Source organism: Dipodomys spectabilis, unplaced genomic scaffold (genome assembly GCF_019054845.1).
Source record: "Dipodomys spectabilis isolate Male_0828 unplaced genomic scaffold, ASM1905484v1 ptg000004l, whole genome shotgun sequence".
In the NCBI taxonomy this organism is placed as follows: Eukaryota; Metazoa; Chordata; class Mammalia; order Rodentia; family Heteromyidae; genus Dipodomys; species Dipodomys spectabilis.
This window is the reverse complement of record NW_024870681.1, coordinates 10310125-10320749: the sequence shown is the minus strand read 5'-3', so window position 1 is coordinate 10320749 and position 10625 is coordinate 10310125.

The following is a 10625-nucleotide window of genomic DNA, read 5'->3' as shown; positions in this document are numbered from 1 at the left end:
TTTGTATTTGCTTAAGTTCCTTGAATGAACTATGATATGGTCTATTTTGGAGAAAGTTCCATGAGCTGCTGAGAAGAATGTGTACTGTGTTGTTTTAGGGTGAAATACTCGGTAGATGTCAGTTAATTCCGCTTGAAGTATGGCCTCACTTAATTCGGTAGCTTCTTTGCCAATCCTCTGGTTGGTAGACCTGTCCTTTGGTGAGAGTGGCGTGTTAAAGTCTCCTAGTATTATCGTATTGGGATCTATTTTATTCTGTAAGTTTGAGAGCATTTGTTTAACATATCTGGGTGCACCGATATTTGGGGCATATAAGTTGATGATGGTTATATCCTCCTCTTGGATTGTTCCCTTTATTAATATGTAATGTCCGTCCTTGTCTTTCTGTACTGATTTTAATGAAAAGTTTATTTTGTCAGATATCAGGATAGCTACACCTGCTTTCTTATTGGGGGAATTTGATTGGTAGATCCTTTTCCACCCCTTCACTCTGAGTTTGTTTGTATGTTTGGCTGAGAGGTGGGTCTCCTGAAGGCAACAGATGGATGGGTCTTGTTTTCTGATCCAGTCCTCAGTTCGTTTTCTTTTAATTGGCGAATTCAGCCCATTTATATTAAGAGAAAGTATAGAGAGATGCATTGTTGTCCCTGCCATTCCGTTTTCCTAAGTTTTTCTTCTTTCCTTTCCTCCTGTGCTTGCTCAGTTAGACTTTGAGTAATGCCTGTTTGGGGCAGGTCCCAGTTCCTGGTTGCTTTCTTCAGGTTGTGTCCCCCCTCTTAGAATTCTTTGTAATGCTGGCTTAATGTTTATGTATTCATTTAGTTTTTCTTTGCTATTAAAAGTTTTCAGTTCTCCATCGAATGTGAATGCTAGCTTTGCCGGGTATATCAGTCTGGGTTGGCAGTTATTGGCTCTCAGGGCTCGTATGGTGCTTTCCCAGGCTTTTCTTGCATTCATTGTTTGTGTGGAGAGATCTGCAGTGATTCTAATTTTTTTCCCGTTGTAGTATAGCTCCTTCTTCATTTTTGCTGCATGCAGGATTGTTTCCTTATTATTCAGATCCATCATTGTTACTATTATGTGCCTAGAAGTGTTTCTCCTGGGATCTTGCTTGTTGGGTGTTCGATAAGCTTTTGTGATGTAGTTAAGATGGTCGTTTTTGAGGTGGGGAAAATTTTCATTGACTATCTTGTTAAATAGGTGTTGCATTCCCTTGCTCTGGAATTCCTCACCTTCGTCCACTCCGATTATGCGAAGGTTAAATTTTTTAGCATTATCTGCTTGCTCTTGAATTTCCCTTTGGTTTAATTTGAGTGATTTTTCCATATCTGTCACTTTTTGGTCCAGTTGGTGTATTCTGTCTTCTGTATCTGACACTCTACCTTCCATTTCATTCACTCTGTTGACCGTGGCTTCTATTGTGGTTTGCATGATGGAAATGGATCCCTTTATGGATTCAATGTTGGTTCTCAGAGTACTGATCTCACCTCTCAATGAGGTGATATCAGTATGCATTACCTCTAATTTGGCGTTTATCTCACTTCTTACTGAGGTTTGTGCAGCTTCTATTTTTGCATCCAATTTTTGTTTGATATCCTGTATATCTTTTGATAGTTCATCCTTGTGCTCTTTCAATTTCTGATCCATTTCTCGCTTTATTTCTTGAGTCATTGCCTCCAGCAACCCTTGGATGTAGTTTTTGTCTTCCATTCCTGCTTTGCTCCCACTGGGGCTCTCCCCTGCGTGGCTGCTGGCTTTTGAGGTGAGCTTGCTGTCCTGGGTAGTGGTAAACCTTGTGATTTTTCTCTGTGATTTTCGCATGGGGGTTCAGGAGACTGCTCTTCAATCTTGTTTTGGTGTGTCTGTCTTTGCTTGGTTGCTGATTCTCTATTGGTAGAGAGAGTCTGTGTCTGATCTGGATTCTGTTGGGAGCCTATTTCCAGCTGCTATTCACTTAGGATTCTCAGCTCTCTGCTGTAGCAATTCCCGCCTTTGGAAGGGTTGAGCAGCCTAGACTGCTTGTGTTTGCTCCTGCGGGTGCTCTTGGGAAGATCAGATGCTCTGGATGCACTCTCCCAAATACTGGAGTCTGCTATGGGCTCCTGATGTGTTTTTGTTTGTTTTGGGCTGGTTGTGGGCTTGAACTCTAGGTTTGGGTGCTGTCCCTCAGCTCTTCAGCTCAGGGCTGGCACCCTACCATTTGAGCCACAGCCCCACTTCTGACCCTTTTTGCTTTGTTCAGGCGCCGGTCCCCTGGCCTGGTTCCGGCCCCAGCCTGGAGCGCGCTCGTTAGGCCTGTGCTAATGTGTATACCACCTTGGTTATGCAGCCTGGAGGACACAGTTCAAATTTCTTCTACTGTTGGTAGTCTTGACCCAGGGGCACTGTTCCTGGCTTGAGCATTTAAGCTCCCTTCCCGGGGCGCTCTTGCTCTGGCCTGGCCAGCAGAGTGTGCTCCACCGGCTGGTGGGGCTCTCGAACAGTTCCCAGTTTTAGTGGGTCCTGTGGTCCGGGTGTTGGGGTAGGGAGTCTAGGTCAGGGTCTGGGGATTCCCTCCAGCTCTGGTCTCCCTTGATGGATTCCCTGTCCCCTGATGGGTACTCACCCTGTAGGTCGTCAGTTGTTGTTGCAGTCCGTCAGTTGTTGTTGCAGTCCGAGTTCAGTTGGGGTGGTTGCGGGCTGGGTTGGGCGGCCCCCCGCCGGGTCGTTGCGATCGCGACAGGTCCCTTTGTGGCGCTGCTGGTGCCGGGCGGCTTTGGCGGGATGGAGCCTCTCCGCTCCGGTGGAGAGTGATGGGTGGGGTGGGATCCTCCTGGAGACTCCCGGCTGGTAGGTTTCTCTGTTCCTGGCGATCCGCTGTTCTGCAATCCGGTACCTGGTGATCTGCAAGCAGCCCCCTGTGTCTCTGTGGCTCCGGCAGCCCCTGCCGGGCCGGCTGGCCGGCGGCTTGGCGCACTGCCGCGCGGCCAGTAAAGGTTGGGGGAGGGGTCTTCGCTCTTCTCTGTTCTGAAATTCTTCTTTTCCTCTCTTTCTTTTTTTGTTATTTTCCACCTCTGGTTTTTCTCTGAGTGTTCGTCTTTTTGTTGTTGTCGGTCTCTTGGGGAGATTAAAGGTTGGAACTCGAACTCTCTTTTTGGTTGGAGAGAGCTGTGGCGTTTCCCTACTGCCCCGTCGCCATCTTGAACGACCCCTGACATTTTGAGCAAAAAAGCTGTGTGAATAGTCAGATACTTCTTTTTCTTTTTCTTTTTTTTTTTTGGGGGGGGGGGCGGTCCAGTCATGGGGCCTGAACTCTGGGCCTGGGCGCTGTCCCTCAGCTGTTCAGCTCAAGGCTAGCGCTCTACTACGTGAGCCACAGCGCCACTTCTGGCTTTTTTCTTTTTGTTTATGTGGTGCTGAGGAATCGAACCCAGGGCCTCATGCATGCAAGGCAAGCGCTCTACCACTGAGCCACCTTCCCAACCCCAGATACTTCTTTTTCTAACCCTAAAAGTGTCCAAGATTTCAAAAAAGGCTAAGAACCATTCACCAACCTGTTTCAATTCTAGGTGACTAACAAGATGGTGGTATCTTTAACAAAAAAGTAAAAAGAAAAAAGGGCAGACCAAGACAGAAGGAGGTAAGGTTGTCTGGAAGAGGATATCACAATCACTTCTCTTTGAGATGCTTTGATTTTCCAGCGTTGCAGGTGGCTCTCTTGCAGGTCGTATATGTAGAAATCCTTGTCTGTCCAGAGGCCAGACAAGGCCACAGCCACAGGCAGGGTGACCCTCTTTCAAAAGCTGGAATGTGAGTGACATTGTCAAAGAAAACAGAAAAGAGGACCAAGAACTGATTAAATGCTTTGAATATATTTAATCTGCCTGTGGTGCCTTTTTCTAAGTGCCTTCTGAGAGATGATTTTTCTCTATGCAGAAAATTCACATTTTGAACTCTAGTTCCTAAAATACATTAAATCATACACTAGCTTGTAAGGGGCAGGAGGGAGCACACATAATGACTACTCATGTGGTTCTGCCTCATCAGAGGAAATTATCTCTTCAAAAAAACGATCAGGTGCTCCTGACCCTGTTCTTCTTGAGCTAACTTAGGAAGTTGTGTAGGATAATTGTCAGCACTTCGAGGCCCTACTTCTAGCCCAGTGTCTAAAATCACAGGAACTCACAAATTCCTTCCTCTCTTCCTGAGGAGGAAAGAAAAGATATGTGCTCATGTTAGACAAGCTGGTGAAATTTTTAGTGTGGTTAAAATATTAAGTACCAGTGGCTTGTGCCTGTAATCATAGTTACTCATGAGGTTGAGATCTGAAAATCACAGTTTGAGGCCAGTCCAGGCAGGAAAGTCTAAGAGAATCTTAGCTCCAACTAATCACCAAAAAGCCAGAAGTGGAACTGTGGCTGAAATGGTACACTATCAGCTTGCTTTGAACAATAAAGCCAATAGACAGTACTCAGGCCCTGAGTTCAAGCTCTAGTACCAGCATGCCCCCCAAAAGTATATGTATAGATGCCAAATCAATAGCTCTTTTTTTTTTTTTTTTGTCAGTCATGGGGCTTGAGTTCTGGGCCTGGGCACTGTCCCTCAGCTCTTCAGCTCAAGACTAGTGCCCTACCACTTGAGCCACAGTGCCATTTCTGGTTTTCTGGTGGTTTATTGGAGATAAGAGTCTCATACCTGTAATGCCAGCTACGTAGGAGGCTGAGATCTGAGGATAGTGGTTCAAAGCTAGACTGGGCAGGAAAGTCCATGAGACTCTTATCTCCAATTAACCACCAGAAAACCGGAAGTGGTGCTGTAGCTCAAGTGGTAAAGTGCTAGTCTTGAGCTAAAGACCTCTAGAGTTCAAGCCCCATGACCGACCCCGCCCCCCCCCCCCAAAAAAAAAAGTCTCATGGATGTTCCTGCCCTGACTGGCTTTAAACCAAGATCCTCAGATCTCAGCCTCCTGGATTACAGGGGTGAGCCACTGGTACCTGGCTCCAATAGCTCTTGTCTTGAGTAGATGATCAAAACCTTGGCATACAACTGTGTAGAAATATTCCAAAGAGGAGCCATTGTTTTCCCAAGAATCTCGTTTGTGTGAGTGCATTCATATGAGAAAAAAGGAACAGCAATTTTAGTCTGTGGTATGTAGGAATGATCTGGTAGCCAACATCATGGAACTTTGTGGAAACAATAAAATAGTGTATATATACTGTGGTCATCCTGGTACAGAGCTAATGTAGGGGCAGTGCCAAGGCCCAAAGTGCCGGCCCCATGACCGTCAAAACACAGAATAAAACAAAACAATGAGTAAATACTCTGACCTCCACCAGGTTGCACTGTAACCCTGTTTACCTGTGTCTTTGCAGTGTTTTCCTGCCTAGGTGGAAATATCCTTTTCTTGCTTCCACCTCCATGGGCTTCTAACATGGCTAACTTCCCTGACCCTGCAGCTGGGTTTGGCCCTGCTACCAGCAGAGGTTGGGGCAAAGCAAAACAAACAGGTGCCTGCACCAGCTGTACTCTTCAAGGTCAAGCTGGTTCTACGAAACACATGTTCAACTTGGAGGGAGTCTATTCAGGCCGACTAAGGATACAAAAAAGGCAGAAAAGGGATAGTGAGTCCATCAGGAGTTTGGGTGGGGTGGGGGCGCCTAGAGATGGAACCACATTGCCCAAGTAGAACAGGTCTACCTGGGTAGGACTAGATAGCCAAAAGGTTCGACATCAAGGGTTTCTTTTTTTTTTTTTCTCTTCTTCTTCTTCTTCTTCTTCTTCCTCTTCCTCCTCCTCCTCCTCCTCCTCCTCCTTCTCCTCCCTCTCCCTCCTCCTCCTCCTCTTCCTTCTTCTTCTTTTGCTGGTCCTGGGGCTTGAACTCAGGGCCTGGGCACTGTGCCTGAGCCTCTCTGTGCTCAAAGCTAGTGCTCTACCACTTGAGCCACAGCACCACTTTTGGCTTTTCTTTTTTCTTTTCTTTCTTTCTTTTTTTTTTTTTTTTTGTCAGTCATGGGGCTTGAACTCTGGGCCTGGGCGCTGACCCTCAGCTCTTCAGCTCAAGGCTAGCACTCTGCCACTTTAGCCACGGTTTTCTGGTGGTTAATTGGAGATAAGAGTCTCAAGGAGGGGCTGGGAAGGTGGCTCAGTGGTAGAGCGCTTGCCTTGCATGCCTGAGGCCCTGGGTTCCATTCCTCAGCACCACATAAGCAAAAAGAAAAAAGCTGGAAGTGGTGCTGTGACTCAAGTGGTAGAGCGCTAGCTTGAGCTGAAGAGCTGAGGGACAGCGCCCAGGCCCAGAGTTCAAGCCCCATGACCGGACCCCCCTTCCCCCTCAAAAAAAAGAGTCTCAAGGACTTTCCTGTCCCATCTGGCTTGGGATTCTCAGATTTCAGCCTCCTGAGTAGCTAGGAGTACAGCTGTGAGCCACTGGTGCCTGGCTCACTTCTAGCTTTTTCTGAGTAGTTTATTGGAGACAAGGTTCTCACAGACTTTGCTGCCCACTCTGGCTTTGAGCTGCAATCCTCAGATCTCAGCTTCCTGAGTAGTTAGGATTATTGGTGTGAGCCACCAGTGCTCAGCTAGGTCTTCTTGATAGGAAGGGAGCTCCAGTAGTGAGAAATTCAAGAAAGATAGACATGTAAACATCAGCCCTGGCTAAGCTTGATGACACATACTTGTAACACCAGCACTCAGACAGGCTGAGGCACGAGGCTGGATAGCTCAAGGCCAGCCTGGTTTATATAGTATGAGTCTCTCCTGCTTTAAAAATTAAAACAACTGCCGAGTGCCGGTGGCTCACACCTGTAATCCTAGCTACTCAGGAGGCTGAGATCTGAGGATTATGGTTCAAAGCCAGCCCAGGCAGAAAAGTCCATGAGACTTTTTTTTTTTTGTGAAAATACCATACAGAGGGGTTACAATTACATGGGCAAGATAATGAGTACATTTCTTATCAAGCATTGTTGCCTCCTCCTTTGTTTCCCTTTCCCATCCCTTCCCATCTCCTCCCTCCACCCCCATTCCATGAGACTGTTATTTCCAATAAACCACTAGAAAACTGGAAGTGGTGCTGTGGCTCAAGTGGTAGAGCACTCACCTTGAGCTGAAGAGCACAGGGACAGTGCCCAGGCCCAGAGTTCAAGCCACAACTGACAATAATAATAATAATAATACAACTGACAATAATAACAATAATAATAAAAAAACAACAGGTGTCACAGAGTGGCCTTTCTCTGTCTATACCCCCTGTTATATGGGTTGAATGGCACACACACACACACACACACACACACACACTCACACACACACACACACACACACATCTTAAACTTAAGTGTCCCAGAATGTGACCCGACTAGGATTATTGAAGACATAATTAGTAAAGATGATGCCATTAAAGTGAGGCCCTATATGACTGGTATCTGTAAAAGGAAAGTGTGAACATAGAGATACACAGAGAGGGCTGGGAAGGTGGCTCAGTGGTAGAGCGCTTGCCTTGCATGCATGAGGCCCTGGGTTCGATTCCTCAGCACCACATAAGCAAAAAGAAAAAAGCCGTAAGTGGCTCTGTGGCTCAAGTGGTAGAGCGCTAGCCTTGAGCTGAAGAGCTGAGGGACAGCGCCCAGGCCCAGAGTTCAGCCCTCCCTCCCCCCCCCCAAAAAAAAGAGATACACAGAGAATATGATATAAAGATGAAGTGAGACACCAGGATGATGCTTCCATGCAAAGATCCCAGCAGGCATCCCAAAGCTGATGGAAAGGCATGGATCTATTTTTTTTTTTTTTTGCCAGCCCTGGGGCTTGAACTCAAGGCCTGGACACTGTCTCTGAGTTTTTTTTTGCTCAAGCTAGCACTCTACCACTTGAGCCACAGCACCACTTCAGGTTTTCTCTGTTTATGAGTTACTGAGGTATCAAACCCATGGCTTTTTGCATGTTAGGCAAGCACCCTACCACTAAGCCACATTCCTAACCCTGGCATGAATCCTCTGAAGGATCCAGCTCTGCTGGCACTTGGGTCTCAAGACTTCTCATCTCCAGATCTATAAGACAATACCTTTCTTTCTTTCTTTCTTTCCTTTCTTTCTTTCTTTCTTTCTCCTTCCTTTCCTTCTTTCCTCTCTTCCTTCCTCCCTTCCTTCCTTCTTTCTTCCTTCCTTTCTTTTGTCGGTCACCTCCAGATCTATAAGACAATATCTTTCTTTCCTTCCTTCCTTCTTTCTTTCTTTCTTTCTTTTTCCTTCCTTCCTTGCTTCCTTCCTTCCTTCCTTCCTTTCTTTTGTCAGTCACCTCCAGATCTATAAGGCAATACCTTTCTTTCCTTCCTTCCTTCTTTCTTTTTCCTTCCTTCCTTCCTTCTTTCTTCCTTCCTTCCTTTCTTCTGTCGGTCACCTCCAGATCTATAAGACAATACTTTTCTTTCCTTCCTTCCTTCTTTCTTTCTTTTTCCTTCCTTCCTCCTTCCTTCCTTCCTTTCTTTTGTCGGTCACCTCCAGATCTATAAGACAATACCTTTCTTTCTTTCTTTCTTATTCCTTCCTTCCTTCTTCCTTCCTTCCTTCCTTCCTTCCTTCCTTCTTTCTTTCTTTCTTTCTTTCTTCCTTCCTTTCTTCTGTCGGTCACCTCCAGATCTATAAGACAATACCTTTCTTTCTTTCTTATTCCTTCCTTCCTTCTTTCTTTCTTTCTTCCTTTCTTTCTTTTGTCAGTCACCTCCAGATCTATAAGACAATACCTTTCTTTCTTTCTTTCTTTCTTTTTCCTTCCTTCCTTCATTCTTCCTTCCTTCCTTCCTCCCTTCCTTCCTTCTTTCTTTCTTCCTTCCTTTCTTTTGTCAGTCACCTCCAGATCTATAAGACAATACCTTTCTTTCTTTCTTTCTTTTTGGGTCCGGTCGTGGGGCCTGAACTCTGGGCCTGGGCGCTGTCCCTCAGCTCTTCACTCAAGGCTAGCACTCTACCACTTGAGCCACAGCGCCACTTCCAGCTTTTTTTCTTTTTGCTTATGTGGTGCTGAGGAATCGAACCCAGGGCCTCAGGCATGCAAGGCAAGCGCTCTACCACTGAGCCACCTTCCCAGCCCCTTGAAGGTATTTTGTGACAATAGCCTAGCAATCTAACACATTCCTCTTCTCTAAAATGCTAGATCTGCTCTGTGCAGCTTCTTGGCCAGTTCAATCCTGCTTTCCTGAACCTCGGAGGAGGTGGAGCTGTGAACAGCTTGTCAATAAAAAATGGCTCCTGCAGGGTTCTCAGGGACACAGAGTCAGCAAGGAGAGTGGTGTGGAAACCTTAACTCTATTTACATTGTGGACATCTTGAGCTCTATGAGCAGAGAGATTTAAGCCGGAGGGTTCCCAAAGGAGAGTTGGGTGCTAACTCCTAAAAGATCAAAATATTCAAACCCAAGTCAGAAGGATAGGTTTTTTACTTAACATGGCTTTAAAAAGAAAAAGCCTTTGTTCTCAGCCTTCCTCTCTATCATCATTCAGGCTGTTACCAACTTGCCTTTACTTATCTGATAAAGGCAGCCAGTTTCCATGGTTACCTACCTCTAAGCATGCAGCAAGGTTTCATTCCTAGGAGGCCCCCAGGATTAAGCACAAAACAAGACACAGCCCCCTGGTTATATGAAAATCACCTGGACCCAAGGATCAGAATAGGATTTTAGGGCCAACTAGGTCTCAGAGGCACACAGTTATTAGATCAGGCCATACAGCCTGAGCCAGGGTAGTAATCAGACTTAGTACTACTGCCTGCTGCCTACTGAGTCCTTCTTACTAAATAAGTGCTACATCAAGCAGTTCAAGTGCCGTTTCTTCATTTAGCCCTTGTTTACTGAGCTCATGTGACATGTTGATGACTACATGTTGAAGGTACAGAGCAAGGACTTCAACCCGGGTGCCAAATATTTTCCACCTGTTCCTCCTTATCGGCATTCTGCTCTTCTCGAATAAAGGCTGACCCATGTGGGCTCCATCAACAGCCTTCCTTGGCCCCACTGCCAGCTGGGTCTGTTAGTGGACAGCCCATAGATAAAAAGAAAGAAAGGAGAGATTTCTTGTGGCTGGCTGTGCCACAAAATACTTTCCTCTACAGAATCCTCCCCTTCCATTTCCTTCTCTTACATTGTTGAATCTAGGGCTGCTCCAACCCTATTCCTGTGGTTGCTGTGAAATCTCACTTTTCTCCCTGAATCCTCACTTTTATAAGAAATGCTTTTATAATACGTACTCCTTGAGTTATTTTTTTTTTCTAGTATGACTCTGACTATTCCACCAGCTCTGTCCCTACCAAAGTGATAATGCCCAGATGGAAGGCATAGGACCAGTGTTCCATAAATCCCTAAGCTCAGAACTTGGAGCATAGGGAAGAGGTACTGCGCCTGAGGTAGGTACTGGGTAATTTTTGGTGTGGAGAGAGAGCCACAATAGTGCCTACAGGATTAATCAGGATCTGACAGCCACCAATAAGGACTTGCCATTTCTAGCTGTCCTAACTCCCAAAACACTCACCAAGCTAAACTCACAAAACTGCCTTCACTTTAGACACCAGTGTCATGTTGATGGATTTCCAGGCCCACATTCACTTCAGACTACTTGGCTACAAATTCAGAGATTTCCCGCCATCACCCCCAGAGATGACTCA